Source organism: Salvia miltiorrhiza, chromosome 4, assembly GCF_028751815.1.
Source record: "Salvia miltiorrhiza cultivar Shanhuang (shh) chromosome 4, IMPLAD_Smil_shh, whole genome shotgun sequence".
Classification (NCBI taxonomy): domain Eukaryota; kingdom Viridiplantae; phylum Streptophyta; class Magnoliopsida; order Lamiales; family Lamiaceae; genus Salvia; species Salvia miltiorrhiza.
In genome coordinates this window covers 40,278,448-40,298,904 of record NC_080390.1, presented here as the reverse complement: position 1 = coordinate 40,298,904, position 20,457 = coordinate 40,278,448, and the positions used below count along the sequence as shown (strand labels likewise).

At 37.1% G+C, this 20,457-nt stretch overlaps 2 long non-coding RNA genes across 3 annotated transcripts; one reads left to right on the top strand and one right to left on the bottom strand.

The window, feature by feature from the left end:
• Positions 1–11,708: 11,708 nt before the first annotated feature.
• Positions 11,709–14,254, bottom strand: LOC131021654 (uncharacterized). The gene is made up of 4 exons (XR_009101022.1): positions 14,160–14,254; positions 14,023–14,079; positions 12,486–12,550; positions 11,709–11,971 (listed from the first exon to the last, which is right to left on the bottom strand). It is a non-coding gene; the product is annotated as an uncharacterized LOC131021654 (long non-coding RNA).
• Positions 13,101–14,563, top strand: LOC131021655 (uncharacterized). 2 transcript variants are annotated; one of them, XR_009101023.1, is made up of 2 exons: positions 13,101–13,760; positions 14,117–14,563. It is a non-coding gene; the product is annotated as an uncharacterized LOC131021655 (long non-coding RNA). The 2 variants fall into 2 exon arrangements; XR_009101024.1 differs by having other exon boundaries at positions 14,003–14,563.
• The last annotated feature ends 5,894 nt before the right edge of the window (positions 14,564–20,457 follow it).

The following is a 20,457-nucleotide window of genomic DNA, read 5'->3' as shown; positions in this document are numbered from 1 at the left end:
TGCCCACGCATGATCGTCTTATTCGGCACGGTTTGATCATGCCGAATTGGTGTGCTATCTGCATGAAGGATGCGGAAACGACGGATCACATTTTTGGGGGCTGTACTCCTGTTCAGCGCGCTTGGATGGAATTTTTAGATTGGTTTCAGTTTCCCCAAGGCAGGCAGACGTTGGATATTCATAGCTTTTTGGTCTTAGCATGGAATCGGGAGCTTAGCACTCAGGTTGGCAATTTCTGGAAGGCAGGCATTATTACCATGATTTGGGCGATTTGGTCTTAGCGGAACAGCTGCATTTTTTACGACAAGAATTTCTCCTATAAGCATGTCATTCATGTTGTCAAGGTGGATTTCTTGGAGATAGAGAATAATTTTAAACATCTGGGTCGTATGAGCAACACTTGAACCGATTATATTATTCTTCGCACCATTGGAGTTAAAGGCAGGGCTGCCCCTCCGCCAAGGTTTATTACTGTTAACTGGTGGCCACCTACGGAGCATTGGATTAAAGTGAACACAGATGGGTCGGCTTTAGGTGCACCGGGGGTGCTCGGAGCTGGTGGTGTTTTTCGTGATCACTGGGGTTGGGTGCGTGGGTGTTTTCACTATAAGGCCGTTGGGCGTGGGCTATGCCTTCGAAGCAGAACTTTTTGCGGTGATCTCAGCTGTGAGAATTGCCAAGATTAGAGGATGGACTGATCTCTGGATTGAATCAAATTCTACTTATGTGGTTGGTCTCTTGCAAAATCGTGCTAAAGTTGTCCCTTTGGGAGGAGGTTTTGGGTTTTCTTTCGACTTTTAGGCTTCACATCACTCACATTTTAGAGAGGGTAATAAGGTTGCTGACATCATTGGCCAATCCTGAGAGAACTGTGGGGTGGTGGCCTCACGAGATTGATGAGATTAAACATGTTGTTCGTGTTGACATGGCTACGCATTCTCATATTCGCATGGTCACTTAATTGTTGGCAGCTTTTCAAGTGGCAATCGGTTTGCTGGTTTAGCAGGATTGATGAGTTGGCTTTGGAGGTGGTTTGTGGCTGGTTTGATGTGGTTTGGAGTTGGGGTTGGGGCGTCAGTGGTGTCCTTTTTCAGCATCTGGGTGAGCTCGGTGCTGAGGCGCAGCTGGTCGGGTCCCGTTGGTTCTCCGTGAACGACCTCTTGGGGTTGTTTAGCGTCGAGTCTGGTTGGGAATCAACAGCTTCCGTCATTGATAGGTTGATTCTTGGAGTGTTATCTCCTTTATTTTGGGTTAGCTGGTTTTGGTCTTCTTTCGAGTTTTCGTTTTCGATTGTTTTCTTTGTTTGTTGGACTTTCTTTTTCGGCGCTTGGGAACCGAGCTGCTTAGAGGCGATGGTTAGCCCGGAGCTTCTGAAGCTGTCTCTTTTCAGCTCCCTCGCAGATTTGACCTTAAATGAGTACTCTTTTTCCCTTTTAAGGATTTTTCCTCTCGGGTTTGCCTTAAAAGGGTTTTAATGAGGCTCGGCCCTTAATTTGCTTCTTTGTGCTCTCAAGGGTTCTTGGTTTTGCTTTCTTTTTCTTTTCTCCTTTCATAAAATCTTAATTTAATAAATAATAATAATAATAATAATAATAATAATTATTATTATTATTATTATTATTATTATTATTATTATTATTATTATTATTATACAATACTCATTAAATTTAATATGATACTCATTAAGTTGATAATATTGTTATTATAAACTATTTTAAATCAAATACTAATATTTAAATTAACATAATTCTTTTATTACCAATTAATCTAACTCGAAATAATGAATGCTGATATTTTTACATAATTTAAAATTTTAAAAATAAATATATTGTGGCTCGTACATCACACGGGAGGACATACTAGTATAGTATTAAAATATAAATATTTAATTATAAATCAATTGAAAATTTTATGATTAAAGTAAAATTGAAGGTTTGTTTGTATATTATTTTTTTCCTTTCTTTTTCTTTTTTTCTCTTTTAAATAATTTTATTCTTTCGTAAAATCATGTTATTCTTCTAATAAAAATATATTCAATGACTATATGTGAGATTTAAATAATTTGATATGTAAAAAGGGGTTAAATTGAACAAGTCATGATCATTTGAAGTTGTAAAATAAATTATGTGCACATTAAATATTGATGTATAGATACATAAAATTACTATATTTGGCACAAATAGTGCGAATAGACCTTTCCGCACCATTTGTCTCAAACTCTATCGAGCCCACACTTGGAACGAATGGTGCAAAAGAACTCATTTGCACCATTCTTTCCAAGTGATGGTGTGCAACATTTGACATATGTAATGGGAAAAAACTCATTTGCACCATTCATTCCAAGTTTTGTCGTGCAACATTTGGCACAAATGGTGCGAAAGTATTTATTCTCACCATTCATCCCAACATCTTTTGCACCAACACTTGGCACGAATGATGCCAAAGAACTTATGCGCACTATTTGTGCCAAGTGTTGCGCGCCAACACTTGGAATGAATTGTGCAAATGGATTCTTTCGTACCATTTGTTCCAAGATTTGTCGCGCAAAAATGGCACAATTTGTTCCAATAAAAAAAATTCACAGTTTTGCAGTTTGTTCTAACAAATCCAAGTAGAATTGATGAACAAAATTCAAATCAACATTCTTTTTGTCTTTAATTTCTTCATTTTTCAACACATCCAATTACAAAATAAATTACCAAATTAATAAATAATACGAGATCTCACAAATCTAGCTAACTAAATTCTTGAACTAAATCTTCATTTTCATCATTTACTTCACTTTCTTTCACTTGAGAAGAGAATAGAAAGGCGTCGTCTGGTGACGGCGGATGGTTGGAGATTGTTGTCTTTTTCACCCCAATAAGCCTTCGTTTGCGCACTTAATTAGCACGAATAGTACGAATTAAATTTTTTCGTAATTAACACTTATGGTCATAGTACTAAAACAAAATGATTTAGTAGTGACACAATTTTAGTGACATCAAGAGTTGTATCATAAAATTTGTTACATCTTTAAATGTAACAAAGTTTACTAATACATGTATCTATGTACTTTAGTTACACAAAAAAATATAAATTTTTTTGTTACATTTAAAAATATAATAAATTTTGTAACATTTATTCATGTAACAAATTTTGTGGCATCCAAAATTATCACAGAATATTTTTGTTACGCGTAGGTATCACAATATATATATATATATATATATATATTCCCTCTCTGTGTGTGTGTGAATGTATCACACTCTTTCACAAATATTTTATATATACCCACAATATTATATTACTTTTAACTATTAATAAAATTATTTTTTAAATAAATATTTAATTATAAATTATATTGTCATAAAAAATATCTACACTCTCACATATCACAAAAATAACTACACTTTTACATGTCACAAAAATAATTACTCATTCAAATATTACTAAATTTAGTGACATGTCTTAGCTTTTGTGATACACATAATAACTACCCAACTATAATATGTAACCATTTTAATCAGTCACGTTTATAAGTGTCATTATTTATCAAAAAATATGTCACTATTGAAATAGTTTGTTGTATCATATCATGTAATATTGTTATCATTCAACCTAATAACAGTACTATCTATATAGATATAAAAGATGAGTTTTTTCCTTCCATTTTCCCCTTCTCTTTTTCTCTCTCTTCTCCCACCAATTTTTTCACTATTTTTTATTTTTCTTTTTTTTTGTATTTTAATTCTTTTCTATAGAGCATCAAATTTAATTCATGAAAAAGTATTCAATATGCATTTTAAATTTAAGGGGTAATTGCCTGTAAATTCCTAACGTTTACACGGAATTGGTTTTTGCACCTATTTTTATTTTTCTTCTTTTAAATACCTAACCTTTAGTTTTTGTCTCAAATTTGTCCGGAGATCGATTTTTTCTTACGCTGGCGCCGAAAATGCCACTGTGGCAGCCGGAATCGACGAGGTGGCAGCCGGAATTGACACCTAAGTATATATTTGACATGTGGAATAAAATTAAACAAAAAAAAAATTCACATGTGGAATAACCCCTCCCCTCCCCCGTTTTCTTCCCCCTCTCCCTCGTTCCCCTACCCGCCGCCCCTCCTCCTCTCCTTCCCCCACCATCTGTCACCGGGCGCCGATCTCTGCAAATCGGCCACGCCACCACTGTCTCCCCTTCCCCCATCCTCCGTCGACCCCTCCCCCCCGTCTTCTTCCCCCTCTCCCTCGTTCCCCCACCCGCCACCCTCCCTCCTCTCCTTCCCCCACCATCTGCCACACCGGGCGCCGATCTCTGCAAATCGGCCACGCCACCACCACCTCCCCTTCCCCATCCTCCGTCGACCCCTCCCCTTCCCCCACCCTCCGCCGCTACCTGACCAAATCGAGAGGCCCCTCTCCTGTCTTCCTCTGTTGGCCTCTCTCCGTAGGCCCCTCTCCAATTCGAGAGGCCCATCTCCGTCGGCCCCTCTCCAAATCGAGAGAGTTGCTACTGTCGGCCAATGTTGAAACAGAGGAAAGAGAGTCATTTTTGTCGTCGAAAATCGGAGGGAATGGAGGCTAGAATGTCGCCGCTGCCCTGAGTCGCCGTAGAAGAAGAGGTGGGTGTGCCAAGTTTTCAGAGGGAGACGAAGATGGCGGCGTAGTTTTGAGGGAGACGGAGGTGCCGAGAAGCTCTCTGTGTGTCACGGCGACGGAGGTGGCGGCGTAGTTCTGAGGGAGACGGAGGTGCCGAGAACCTCTCTGTGTGTTGCGGCGACGGCGAAGGGAAGGGAGGCGGCGCCGGTGGTGCTGGCAGGGGGGAGGCGGCGGCTTGTTGGGGGAGGGGGATAAGGGTTTGAGGAAGATGATGATGATTTGGAATTTTTTTTTGTTTTTTTATTTTTATTTTTTTGCCACATGTAAATAATATGTTTAGGTGTCAATTCTGGCTGCCACCTCATCAATTTCGGCTGCCACAGTGGCATTTCCGGCGCCGGCGTAAGAAAAAATCGATCGCTGGACAAATTTGAGACAAAAACTAAAGGTTAGGTATTTAAAAGAATAAAAATAAAAATAGGTGCAAAAACCAATTCTGTGTAAACGTTAGGGATTTACAGGCAATTACCCCTAAATTTAATATAGTATAAAAATCATGAAAAATTAATTTAAACGAATATATTATGAAAACTTTAAAATTTAAAATATTTTCTCTTTTTCATTAAAATTTTGTAATTTTTTATTTATGTTTGTGTATGCAAATATTTATTTATTTTTGACACGTAATACTTTATAATAATTATGCGTAATGTTAATTTTTATTATCGAATAGTTTTTAAATTTATTTAATTACTGTAATTTTCATAACATGATAAAGTTGAAAATTTATATTTTCAAATTCAGGATTTTATTGAATAATTGATGTGGATTATTTTATTTTATTTTATTTTAAAATATATTTTATATTTGTTTATATTTTAATTTTATTTAATATTTATATATATTTATGTAAATATATCTTTTAATTTTTAGTACACATAAATTGTCAATTCCGCCTAGAGGGGAAAAAAGAAAAGAGAGAAGCTGCCGAAATAGGTGATTTTATCAAATATCTAATAAATAATTTTCTCCTAACAACAAAATCAATGATGCGAATGTGTTTATTAGGTCTGTGCATTCATTTTCCATTTGTTGATATTAGGCTATCTAACCTACCGAAATAAATTGGGGCTATATATATATATATAAAGTCAGTAGGAAAACTTTTGAAATAAATTCAATTTTCTCAACGATGCTACCGAATTCCCAGAGATTATATTGCTCTTAGATTAATGCATTTAAGTTTGCCCGAGTATCAAATTGAAGTTGGGAAACTCTTTATATAAGTTATACTATTATAATTAGTAATCAAATAATTAAAGAGTTAAGGTTAAAACTTAATTTATTACATACGAAGAATTCAGAAATTAAATTTCATGTGTTATTTATTCCCCCAAACAGTAGGCGACGGATTTGTTGGACTTTGGAGATGATGAAAGGTGGTGTCCTGTTGGGTACAAGGAGTTTCTCGATGATTTTTTTTTCTTAATAGCGATTTAAATTGAGGTTTTTTATAAAAGAAAAAGTAAAAAGAATCCCTTGAGAGCACAAAACGCAGACTAAGGGCACGAAACTCGAAAAGAGATCGTTAAACAAAGAAACCTGAAGACACTAGCGATCCCATAAATCAGGATAGTCGTCCATCTCATCTGACCAACGTCTATGAACTATGTTATTCATTGCATTCATGCTATCACTATTGCTATAATCAATCACAAAGTTCCTCGGATTGTAGCCCATTTCCCCCGCACTCCTGAGGCGACCTTTTATGCTACCTTCCGGAACTGCTTGCATGGGCTCACTTCCCATGCCCTTTCCCGTGCCCTTTGGGCGGCCACGTCCCCGCTTGGTCGTCTTGTCCGAGAGTAATTGCATCCCCTGACTAACCTGCTCCTCTAACCGACTAATGCGACTAGTAATATTGTCCGGCCCAAGAGCGGCCAAATCCTTGTTACCTTCATGCGAAACACCCCCGCTTTTGTCCAAAGTTGGGTCACGTTCGAGAGCAACTGTTGTTTCGTCAATAATCGGTTTGTTCAAACCCGTGCCATCCGGAGCCTCCATCTCCAAAGTTTCCTCCACATCAGAGTCCTCCTCGTTAATGACCAAGTCACTATCTTTAATCACATCTTTATTCCCCTGAATCGGAACCAGTATTTTGTCCAACAAATCCGGCTCAGATAAATGAATCCCGAAAGACGGTCCAGAAATAGGATCCACGCCCGTTCCCGTATCCAAACAAGTCTCCGCATTATTCTCCAAGTCCAGAGCCTGAAATGCATTTCGTGTCTCGACAGCCTCTTTCTGAAGAATCGGAACAACAATCTGTTTTTTTACCGCCTGTTCGGCGATCTTTGACCAAGCCGCAGCATTCCGTCGGAGCAACCTGCTGCTGCTTCTTCAAAGTGGCAGCCTCCTGCTGGCCAAACTCTGGCTGCACCGGATTCCAAGTTAGTTGTTGTTGGACATTTATATTTGCAGCCTGTTCATTCGAGGTAATCGTCGCCTGGCAATGCGGCCCATTGTTAGCCTTGTCATTGACAGTGTCATTCTGCTCACCCATCCCCCCAAACTTCGACTTGCGGCATCTATCGGGGGAGTGTCCCGTAATCTTGCAACGACCACAATAAAGAGGGAGATTTTCGAAAACAAACTCAATATGAAAAGAAAAATCCTCCATATCAATAAGAAGAGTATTAGGAAGAGGGTGAGACATATCTATTTCTTTTTCTTAATAGCGATAATTTTTATTATTCTTATAAAAATTAATTAATAGTTAAAAATAACGCAACGTTTACTTAATAATTTTCATATTATTTTAAGGATGAAAATAAAAAATATCAACGGGTGAGTCAAAACCCCTACAACAAATATAGAAAAAAATAGTTTCGGCATATGATCGCCTGAAAAAACTAAGAAGATGATATGTTTTTGAAGCCATTGTGCTTTCTGCAGTCATTGTACATGTGTGTTTTCATTGTGTAAAGAAAAATCCTCGCTTCTCTTTTTATCTTGTTTTTTATATAGACCTTATAAGTAATTAGAATGTGTTTAAGAGTGTCATGCGTCTTTGGTCCCCCAATATTATGCTTAATCCTTGAATGAGATTAAGAAAGTTAATTGAGATTAATTAGGGGTTTATTAGTAGGGTAATTGATGTTTATGAGTCTGTTCGATTCCGTTCGAGTCTGCTCTGTTTTGTATGAATTTGCTATGTTCTGTTTGGGTCAAACCCTAATAAGGGCCCTGTCAGGGTCAATTTCATTCTATGGATGCACTTATGAATCCAAAAAGGTGTTCCAAGGCCTAGAATACACAAAACATATGAGAACGAATGAGGATTGAGGTATTATTATATCAATATTGTTGACTCAATATACACTAAGGAGGACTAGTTCAAGCCACAATGTCCACTAGGTCGTCGGTATAGTCGATGATATTGACTACGGTAGGTTCAAAGTCACAAGCTACATTTCCAAATGCAATAGTGTTTCTTAAGATGATCGAGCTAACTACATGCATATATTTGTATACGACTTTCTCACTCATGTTGAAAATTGTCGGAAATATATATAGCTTGAATAACCATTTGGTTATAATAATTATTTTATTAAATATTTATTATTTGAATAAAATAATTATTGGATGTTAATATACGTCGTGAGTAGCTGAACATGGTATACTCGAAGTTTCAAAATTGATTTTCGGTGAGTAAGATATTGTATGCCGAAGGTTAGATGTTGGAGTAGCTAGAGAAGTAACATTTCAAGTTGGAAATGCAACTTGTCCATATTGGCAAAAGAGAGAAGTTCTCTCTTGTATATAAGTTGTTAAGTCCATGGACTTAATAATTTGTGGGCTTGGAGAGAGGGCTTCCCTTGGGCGCCGCTAGCGCCGACGATCGATCGATTGATCGGACATACAAGAGTGTCAGGTTCAGGCTGCGACCAAGATTGAATCAAAAGCACTATTGAAGCGAAATTCTTCTTGCGGACAGAGATACCATCTTGACTTGGCAATTTGAATAATCTATTTTTGTTTATCTCCTTTTTAGTTCTGATTTTTTTTTTATTGTTTGATTTCTGCTTTTCTATTTCCTTAAGTTGTAAAAGTTCTTGTTCATATAAATTCGGAGTTGCAATTTCTTTATCAAAGATTGCATAATTCTCAAATTTAAACAACATTTTACTCTATTAATTTTCGTCAGCTGAAATTACTCAAGGAGCACACACAAAGCTAAATTAAAAAGAGGAGCTAAGTGTGTGTTGGTATAGCGATAGGAGGTTAATGTTCAAGATCTGAGGTTTTGAGTTTAAGAAGTGATCTTTAATTTTTTTATTTACTATGTTATTTAAATATATATATGTATATATATTTACGCCCAATATAGCGGAGAGTCTATTACCGAATGGAATATATATATATAGGGGAAGGCTAAAATAAGAACGCTTATTAAAATATAAATTAAGAACCATTTTCAGCCCTTAGATCATCAAGATCTACGGTTGATTCATCACCTTGTTGGATATATTCATGGTCATGAGTTCGAATCCCAAATGTAGCAAAAAATTATTTTTCCGATATTCATACCTTTATACAGTTTATTCATGCGTGTTATACATAAAATTCATGCATTTTTGCTGGTTCGTAATTCTTAAAATAAGGATGGTTTATTGAATAACCGCCCCCTATATATATATATATATATAGGGAGAGGTTCAAGAAAGAACCATAAATAAAAGAAGACCGGAGAACCATTTTCAGCCATTCGATCATCAAGATCTACGGTGGATGCATCATCTTGTTGGATGAATGCAGATCCTGGGTTCGAATCCTGAAGGGAGCATTTTTTTAAAAAAAAAATTTAGTGCATTAATTTTAATAGCGAATGCATTAATTTTTACAGTGGATGCATTAGATTTGATGGTTCTCTCGTTCTCACAAATAATGTAGTTTTCTCTAGAACCACACCCTATATATATATATATATATATATATATATATATATAGGGAGGAGCCGAAGATTACTGCAAAATCTTGATCGGACATGTTCCATATTCTAGCTAATTAAATTAAAGCAATATTTGAAATTCAGCCCAAATTCTATGAACTATATATATTTTTTAAATATCTCAAGCCTTTTTCAATGAATCAACTATATATAAGCAGTTGACTATAACAGGCTATAAAATCACCGGCAATTTTTTTAGATAAACTTCATGAAACAATGATGAAAACTCATCATCTTATTCTTGAGTAAATATCCTAGGCGAAATTCTATCAAATAACTCGACATAAATGTCATAAATTAATTTACAAGTAAAATGAATTCAATAACCACGCCTAACCAATTGGGAATTCAATACTAATTTAAGTTTGAATATTTAGACGAATTCAAATATATCAAACTTAAAAATAATCACGATTTCACGGCTGAATTAGCCAAATAATGAGCCATGATTTAAAATAATCAAATTGGGATTGGACCGAATTAAAATTACGAGATAGCCGATCGTGAAATCAAAGGTAGCCGGCGGTCGACTACCTTGTTATTTGGGCTAATTCGGTCAAATTCAAGTACAAACGTGATTAATTAACTCATATAATAAACAACTTTTTGATATGTAATTCATGTTCAATTAACTTAATAAAGATAATGAAGCGCAGCTGATCAGTTGGTAAGACGATTCCCCCTCCAATCAATAAATCGGGAATTCGAGTCATGACGAGGTAAATGGGGAACCATGCATTATTGATCACTTTTTTAAAAAAATAAATAAAAATAGAAAACTTAATAAAATAAGAATTTATATGAAAACCTTAATACATGCTTTAAATTAAAAATATCCTTGCCCAAAATATATCCATGTAGTATGTATCTCTTGCTCTCGCCGAATTTCTCATTGTCGTTGCAACGTTGTATCTCTCTCTCTCTGATGGAGGTAGCCGTGAAATGGGGTGGTAGCCATGAGAATTTTGACGTAGCCGTGAGTGAGAACGAGGAAGAAGGGGAGGTAGCCGTTTATTTATGGGGTAGTATATTAGGATTTTTTGTTTAATATGGGTGAGCCCATGTTGTTAATATTCAAAAAGTATGGAATATGACATGATATGTATGGTAAAGGATTCTTAATATTTTGGAAGGTAGCCGTTGGAGTGGGAATAAGGGAAGATAAGGGACACTGGCGGATCCAATGTGGTGCATGGGAGTGCAATTGCATTCCTAAAAAAAAAAAAAATTAATAATATTAATATTCATATATAAATTATTTTAAATTTAAGGTTTGCACCTCCAAATAAAAGTTTTAACTCAAAGTAAAAGAAAAATTCAATTTTTAAAATCCTAAATTCCATTGGCCCAACTAAAAAGAGAGCTCATCATCTCTTTCTTTTTCATTCTTTTGATCGAGCCGATCATTTAATCAATCCATTACCTCAATTCTTATTTAAACAAAAAAGTTACAAGTACACATTTGTATTTGAAATACAAAGTTATTACTATTATATTTATATTTTAATAAAAAAATGTCTAAAATGTTTTGAAGGTTCTAAATTTTTTTCTTCGGGGGCTAGCCATGCCCTTTAAATTTGAGGTAGTCGGCTCATAAAATTCGAGGTAGCCGTACGGCAACCTTAGTTAAATTGGGACGGCAACCTCTAATTTTTAATACTTCCTTTGATTTTGTGGTACCCAATGAGCATTCAATTCATAAAGTATATAAAAAACATCATTATTCTCGGATAACATCAAATCATTTTCATTGATTTTTGCTGGAAATGTACAATTGTATAAGAATTTTGTCTTCTAAGTACAAATTGATGTAGACATAAATGTTAATTTAAGCAATTTGAGAATAAGATGGTTTTTTTTTCTTTTTTTTTAAGAGTGAGTATTTTTAATTTTAACATAATCAATGTGAACATTTTTAATTTCCTCTATATATTATATTTAGATTTTTTTCTAATTATATATATATATATATATATATATATATATTGTCACAGCCCGCCCTAACTAAGGATAGTTAAGCCGAGTGATCTACGACTAGGGATGGGGTTAAAGAAGAAGGGGAAGAAAAGGGGCGTCATTTATAGCCGTAAAACTTACTCATCATAATAAAACTCGTCATTTTTTATTCATTAATACTCAATTGAAAATAGTCTATGAAAGACAGCATAAAACTTAATTAATATCATTAATCAAGTTATACATCATATGAAACCATTCTCTTAAGACTCAAAGTATGACATAACATACTATAACATCAACAACATCTTGCAGCGGAAAGTAGCTAGACATATGTATGAAGACATATTCTAGACAGGTTAACTATTTATTAACAACCCTGGAGACTCCGCTCATTGCAGCACCATCATCACATCAGCTCAACCTGCACATTTAGAAAACATATGCAGGGCTGAGTACAAAAGCACTCAGTGGGCACGTATGCCTAGGTATAAAAATACATGCTTCAAAACTGTAAATTGTCATGCCATCATAAACAGTACAGCAAGGGAGTTTTTCGCTAAAAAGGCCCAAGCTTACTAAGTTCATTTGTGATTCTTAAAGTTCGTCTGATCAGACTAAGTTCTTTTGTAATCTATCATATCTGAAACTGTATGCCGGAGAGGTGGCCACCTCTCACGGTCACTTGACCGGCCAACCCGCTAGATGACTCACGGTCACTGATGTACACTAGCCCTAGCAGGATAGCTATCAACTGCTCAGGACCCGAATTCGATTGCATCATTGGCAAAGCCAAAGCAGATAGATATCATACTAAAATTGAAGCATTTTATGGCAAGACAATACTTGAAATAACTTCAATTCAAAGATTTTGTCATGAAATAACTTGTTCAACTGTAATATGAAACTCATTTGATATATATGAAAGTAATGCCCACCTGATAGCAACTTTTGCTTTGGTAAAGTAGCTCCTTGACTGGCTATTATTACTCTCGCGCTTCACCTTTATTGCGATGATATAAAGTAAGATATTTGCTCGAATAAAATCCTCAATTAATGAGAATGCGTAATTTAACTATGCATGACTCGTATTCCGATAATTATTATTCTGAGATAATAATCTGGGAGATTCTATTATAAATTCTGATTGTCGGATTAAATAAATAAAATTAACTAATTGAGGATCGTCTCATGAGGGTGGATAAATAATTAATCCGCTCATCTTAGAGTATTCTAACTCACTTACTAATTAATAGCCTCGTTCTAAATTAATCAATAATTAGAATTAGCTCAATTTAATTAATAGATTAATCTAGACTACCCTTAAATTGGGCCTGATTTTAAGCCAAAAATAATAATGGCAGTCCAAATAAAAATTAACTCTAGCCCAAACTAATTAAATACAGCCCATTATCAATTTAGATCTGCAGCCCACATAATTAAAATGAAGGCCCAATTTTCGGCCCAAAGGTAAAAAAAAATCAGATGGCCCAACACAAGCCCACACATTTTAAAACTCCTAATTCCTTCTCCTACCTCACCCACTCGATTCTCTCCCAATTTCTCAAAATTGGTCTCAGCCATTTCTCTCTCTCTTTCTCTTCAAATCTCTCTGCGTCTGGACGTCCGCCGCCTCCGCAGCTCCGCCGCGAACGGCCCCGGCGAGGCCGTGTCCGGCCGAGGGTGCCGTCCTCGGCCACCCGCCCCTCTCAAAGAATCGATGCCTCCTTCTCTCATCTCATCACGGTTCGATGCCGCCGCCTCTGGAAGACCAGCGAGCAGCGCCGTCGTCGCGTCGCCTCCGCGTTCGATTTCTGGCGAGACCCCGTGCTTGGAGTTCCACGAACCGCGCTGTGCTTCAAAGGAGATCAGCAAGGGCCGCCGTTGGTTTTGTACATCCGGCGAAGTCGATGCCCTTCGCCCGCCTTCTAATTCTCTCACAGAATGGCTCAATTCCTCCTTTCAAAACGAGCCCTAGCTCTCCGCCGATTCAGGCGAAATCGCCGCGCCGCTGGGCTACGTCCGCCGCTGCTCTTGAATCCAGCGAAGTCGAGGCGACCGTAGGCGCCGCTTCTGAAATCCCGGGTCACCGCCCTGGTTCGACGCCGTTGCGTCTCCCTGGAGTCCGGCGGAGCAGGGCAGTCAACCCCCTCCTCTTCCGTGCGATTAGCGTCGACGTCAAGCCGTCATCTTTCCCCGTTTAAATGAAACAGGTACCTCGAATAAGCCTCCCTCCCCTTCTAAATGCTAAGTTCAATATTTAAGTCTATGTGGAGTCTTGGTTTTGCTACTGATTTGTGAGAGTTTTCTCATTGCCTTTATCTCAAGTGGAGAAAATATATATGTATAAATTGATTTCTGTATTATGCTTAGTCCCCTTAAACATATAATCATTTGTATACTCTGTATTCTTTAACTGATCATGGTTGTTGGATGAAATGTGAATGGATTGAAGTAAGGGAGCTTAGTATATACCTGTGAAGTTTGGTGTTTGGATGGCTGCTGTGATTATTGAATTCAATGGGGAAGGAACTGAAATTTGCAAATGTTGTTTCCTCAACAAATGCAGAAAGAACCAAGTATGAAATGAAGAAACTTAGGCCAAGACTCACCTCTCGATACTTGGCAGATGGCAGCAGGAATTAACTTCTCTTCATCTCCCTTTCTGGTGGTTGGTGTATGAGAGAAGGAATGAAATGTTAGGCTGGTGCTTTAATAAGTGAGTTGTTGGCTATAAAGTCAAAGGATTGGAGATGGTGGTTGGCTGAATTTGAAGGGAGGAGCCGATTGGTCTTCTCTCATTTTTCTTCTTTTTATTCTCACACGTTATCTCCCGCATGCTTGTAGGTATGTAGCTGTAGTGTTTTGTGATAGTGATAGGTTTTGATTGTAAGTAGGGAATAGTGGTGATGTAAATAATTCCCTACAGTCATTGTGTAAAGTTGTATCTGAAAATCTAATTTCTTTGTATCATCGCATATCTATAAAATTGGTTCTAGGTTTTGCTGAATAACTATGCTTCGATGTAACATCTCTACGAATTAAATAACTAATTTAACTCGTTCTCATTAGTCGGAACTAAATCACGACTTTCAAGTAACTAATAGAAATAAAATCTCTATCGCATATAAAATAACAACTTTAACTTGACTTTGCTAAGTCAATTATAAATCTGAAAATATAAATTATTGACTGGCTCAATAATTTATATTGCGGTTTTTCTCACTCGAGTTAACAAGCACAACTAAAATAATAATAGGCATAGTATACATACAATTTAGAATCATAGCTGAATTTTAAACATAAATAATTACTGGATTTCATTTACTGAAGAATGCGATAAATAAATATCGCATTTACTTATCTTAATCATAGAATAAAAGAGCGGGCTATTACATACTACCCCTCTTAACAAAAATTTCGTCCCGAAATTTGCATATCATCACAAAGGTTATGATATTTTTCTCTCATCTTGCTTTCTGTCAGACTATCTTAATCATCTCATTCATCGTGTCTAGTCCTAAAATTCTCCTTACACCTACTTTATCTCAGTAGAGTGGTGATCTATATTTTCTTCCATACATTGCCTCATAAGGCGCCATATTGATTGTTGCCTGATAACTATTATTGTAGGCAAACTCAATCAATGACATCACTGTTCATCACTTTCACCTTTTTCCTTGTACTACTTTTAACGTGTCTTCGAGAGTCTGAATTATTCTCTCAACCATCTATATGTTTGTGGGCAAAAGGTGGTACTGAAATCTAACCTTGTGCCTAATTTCTTCTTCAAGTTCATACAGAATCTAGATGAAAACTTTGAATCTCAGTCCAAAGTGATTGACACGAGCATACCGTGGAACGCACAATTTCCAAAGCTAGGTGACAAAGCCAACCTATACGCTATTGGACATATCTTTTGCAATATCTCGTAAGGACTTATAACTCTGGGTCTAAGCTGTCCTTTAACTCCAAATCTATTCATCCCCTTTGAGGGTGAAACTTTCAAGAAAACTTTGTCTCTTATCTCGAAACTTTGTCTCACATCTTATAGGCAAACTCAATTAGTGGCAACACATTCTCCCGATTTACTCCTCTATCAAGGATAGTAGTTCTTATCATATCTTCTATCGTCTGTTATGCTAAAATTCATCCTTGTACCCAACTCTTTCAGTAACTCATCCAAAAACGTGATGTAATATATATATATATATATATATATATATATTTTTTTTTGAGGTGATCTACACCGGTACTCAATGCAATCTTATAATGTCACGAACATACAATTGTGCTAACTTATCTAGTCCATACGCGATTTGGATCGGTATGAAATGTGCAGATTTTGTTAGTCGATCTACAATCACCCAAATTGCTGTATTTCCTCTTTGACTTTTCGGTAAAGCTATCACAAAATCCATCGCTATATGATCCCATTTCCACTCGGGAATCTCCAACGGTTTTAACTTCCCATAGGGTCGTTGGTGTAATGCTTTCACTTGCTGACAAGCTAAGCATCGCTCTACAAACGAAGCTATGTCTCATTTCATTTCGTCCCACAAAAATCTATTTTTCACAACCTGATACATCTTTGTGCCTCCTGGGTGGGCGGTGTAAGGCGTGCCATGAGTCTCACTCATGATCGTATTCTTAAGTTCATCATCGCGGGGAATGCATATTCTCCCCTCAAATAAGATAGCATTGTCTGATGCTTTTTGGTAACTCTTGAGATCTCATGCTCTTATCCTTTCTCGTACTTGTTCATTGTCTCATCTTTCCTTGTGCTTCAATCACCATTTTCCTCAAACTAGGCATCGTCGCAACAATACTCGCTATCGTCCCTGGTGGTTTTATCATCTCTATCCTCATCTTGTCAAAGTCCTTTATAAGCTCATTCTTTCTCGTGAGAAGACATCCTAACTTTGACGAGACCTTTCGGCTCAATGCATCGGCTACTACATTGGCCTTGCCAGGGTGATAGTTAATGTCGCAGTTAACATCATTTACTAATTCGAGCCATCTCCTTTGCCTCATGTTAATATCCTTATGCTTGAAAAAATATTTCAAAGTTTTGTGGTCCGTGAAAATCTCACATCTAACTCCGTAGAGATGATGTCTCCAAATTTTCAGGGCATGCACAAAGGCTGCAAGTTCTAAATCATGCGTTGGATAATTTATCTCGTGGGGTCTAAGTAGTCGTGATGCATAGACTATAACTCTTCCTTCTTGTATCAAAACACATCCTAGCCCATTTTTTTTTTTTACGCATCGGTGTAGATGGTATACTCTTTATCCATTTCCGGGACTAGCAGCACTGGTGCTGTAGTCAATTTTCTTTAAGCTCTTAAAAAAAAAACTCTCTTTACACTCCTCTTTCCAATTGTACTTAGCTTCTTTTCTCGGTCTTGCTATCATGGAAAATCCTTTAATAAACCTCTCATAGTATCCTGCTAAGCCTAAAAAGTTGCGAATCTCGTTAGGCGTAGTTGGTGATCTCCACTCATGTACAGCTGGTACCTTGGCGGGGTCAACTTTAATTCCTTCGGATGATACAATATGTCCTAGAAAAGTTACTTCGTTCAACCAAAACTCGCACTTGGTGAATTTGGCAAAAACTTCTCAACTCTTAGCGTTTCCTACATCGTTCTCAAATGTTTTGGCGCTCCTTCTTATTCTTCGAATAGATGAGAATATTGTCTATGAAAACTAGGATAAATTTATCCAGTTATTGATGGAACACTCGATTCATGTGATCCATGAAAACTACTGGTGCCTTCGTCAAACCGAATGGCATAACTATGAACCCATAGTGCTCATACCTCATTTGAAAAGCTGTCTTAGGTGTATCTTTCTGTCAAAGTTTGAACTGATGGTAATATGATCTCAAGTCAACTTTCAAGAAAAAGTCGCTCCTCGTAATTGATCAAACAAGTCATCTATCCTTGGTAAAGGATATTTGTTCTTGAGTGTCAATTTATTCAGCTCTAGATAATCTATGCACATTCTCAACGTGCCATCCTTCTTTTTGACAAAAAGGACTGGTGCTCCCCACGGGGATACACTAGGTCTAATAAAACCTAACTCGAGAAATTCTTGTAGTTGAATCTTCTCGCTTTGGGTGCCCTTAGGCGCCATTCCATAGGGTGCCTTCGACACTAGTGCTGATCCAGGTTCTAGGTCGATAGTGAACTCCAACTGTCTTGTTGGTGGCAATCCTGGTAAGACCTCGGGAAATACATCTCTATATTCCCTTACCACTACTACATCCTCAAAGTTTTTACTTGATTCTCCTTCATCATTCAAGTAAACTAGGTAAGCTTGTGCTCCTTTCTTTTTTTACCAATTTCGACGCCTGAAGTGCCGAAATGATTGGAATTCTCTTCTTTCTATCAATGTCTCCCAGGTGGTTGGAAAGTTATCTGTCTCTTCTTACAATCAATCGGGGCAAAGTTCTCTGCCAACCAGTCCATCCTTAGAATAATGTCTACGTTCCATATAGGCATTAAGTGCAAGGTTCTTGTTTTCATCTTTAGTGATTCTAACTCAAACTCTAATTTAGAAATCATGTGAGAAACTGTAGTAGCTCTTCCTACAGGAGTGATTACTCTCAACTTGGGACTAGCCCGTTTTGGTTCGAGTTTGAAGGTAACATGCTTCAAACACTTAAAGAATGCGAGGCTCCTGTATTAAACAGGATTCTAACTGGTGCATCCAATAACTTGCCCATACTACCTTAAAGTCCTGCCTTAAACCGGCACATAAAACTCAGACATCTCTTCATCAGTATCCATCTTCTGATGAGCAAATCGTGATAGCTCACAGAATTCTCGGTTATACTCTACAACCGATTTCTTTTCTTGCATCAAACTTCGATAATCAGCCTCTCGCTGCTTACTGTACTCCTTGGTACATATTTCTCAAGAGTAGCCTTGAATTGTTCTCAGATGTAGTTTACCAGTTGCTCGGGTGTTAAAGTCCTCTGACGTGCCTCTCACTAGTCTTATACATCAAAAGAATCTACTAGGATAACTCAAAAGTTGTAAGGGTTCAACCCTAGAATGACATCAAAACAAATTGTTCAAGAGACTCAAATGAATGACCAGAGGGTAGAATGAAGTAACTACCAGGTCGAACAAAATGACCTAGAGTAATAACCCATCTGGCTTTTCAACTGAAAGTTGAAACACATGGGTTTATAAACCCAAAACACGTCTACTGAGATTTGGATCATGCGGACTGGCCAGGTCCAACATAATCACTCCCCAGTCACACGGGATATACTATCCCGAACTTGGAAATTCTGTGTCTTCTAAACCCTCAACATACTATATTTAACAAAACTTAAGTTCACACCAGCAAGCTAAAAGCTTAAACTCAGGGTCCTATGTTCTAGACTCTTGTTTCAAAAGTTCAATATTTTTCGACTCTCCTCTCATGTTGCGGTGGTGGTGGCGGAGTATTATCCCGCCTATCCTTCACATCACACTCTTGATGACATCTTTGAGGCATTTTTGAAATCACAAAAGGAAAACTCAACTCGACCAACGCTCTAAGCATCCTCGAAACTCAAGTTCAATTTACTAACTCAACTTTAAGGAAACCCTCACGGTCACCTTAACATTCATCTGTAAGGCAATAAGCGCTCACGAAATGCTAACAAAAAGACCAGTCTGGTCAACCTAATATATCCATCAGTAGAATGCCTCTTTTTAGAGGACTTACATAAAGGGGTTATATAAACCTTACAAAAACCATAGTATCTATCGTAATGTCCCTTCTAAACCGACACCATTAATAGTACTATGTCTCGGTCTGGACCTCCTACGGTAATTGCTACCAGTTAACTCATCTAGTTGCTACTTTAGCACATTAGGAACATCCATCTATTTAACATCAGTAGGGTACTATATTCGCATGCTTATCTATCAGCATGTCAAAAGCTCAAGTATCAGTATCTCCTAAGTAAGTTATATACATCGCAATGTAATCGAAACTAATCAAAAACAAGGGTGTACCGCTCATACTCTCAAGATCATCCTTAGCTCTAGCCTACATCGGCGTCTCTTCTCATCCTCATCAACTCTAGCCTTTCTTGGTTCTTTCTCATCCTTTCATAGTCGATGAACATGTGTTTGAAAATCTGCTAGGGTATCTCTGTACCACATACTGTACGCCTCGTCCTCGTATCCGATCTTCCCTGAGTTCGATCTCACAACAGTCCACTTTCGTGCAGTGCCAACAGTCCTGGCCAACCTATAAGGAGAACTTAAAGGTGACTCTAGGAACTAACTCTACTTGGCTCCAGCAACAGAAATAAACAAAACATAACTTAGCAAAACTCCTACTAAGTGGTATTGTTATCTTAAAACTCAATCTCAAAACATCTAAATTCTCATCTCGTCCCATCTTTACTTAGTAGGGAATCTTTCTAAACAATAATATTAGATCCCTTAATCTAAATCATCGTGACTCAGTAAGACAACTCAACAATTCTCTCTCAAAGCCATCTCCAAAGACTATGGCTCATGATACCTCCTCAAGTACCATTAAGGTTGCGTGAGCAAAACTCGCGTCACAAAACAACTCAACATATCGTACAATATCTCATTGCAGCATGCTAATAACTCATCATTAATCATGCTATTATACTCAAGCTCATAACTCAAACTCATAATTCAAACCAACAAGTACTTAAAGCAATTGCTAATTCTCTCAAGCTTTAGCTTTAAGTTCTCATTTCATCCTTCTACTTAGTAGAAAATCTCTCTTAACAATGACATTAGATTCCTTCATCTAAATCATTGTGACTTATCACAACTGTTCAAACAATTCTCATCACAAAACATCTCAAATACATCACATCATATCTCATAATTATGCATCCTCAATCATATAACATCATATGATATA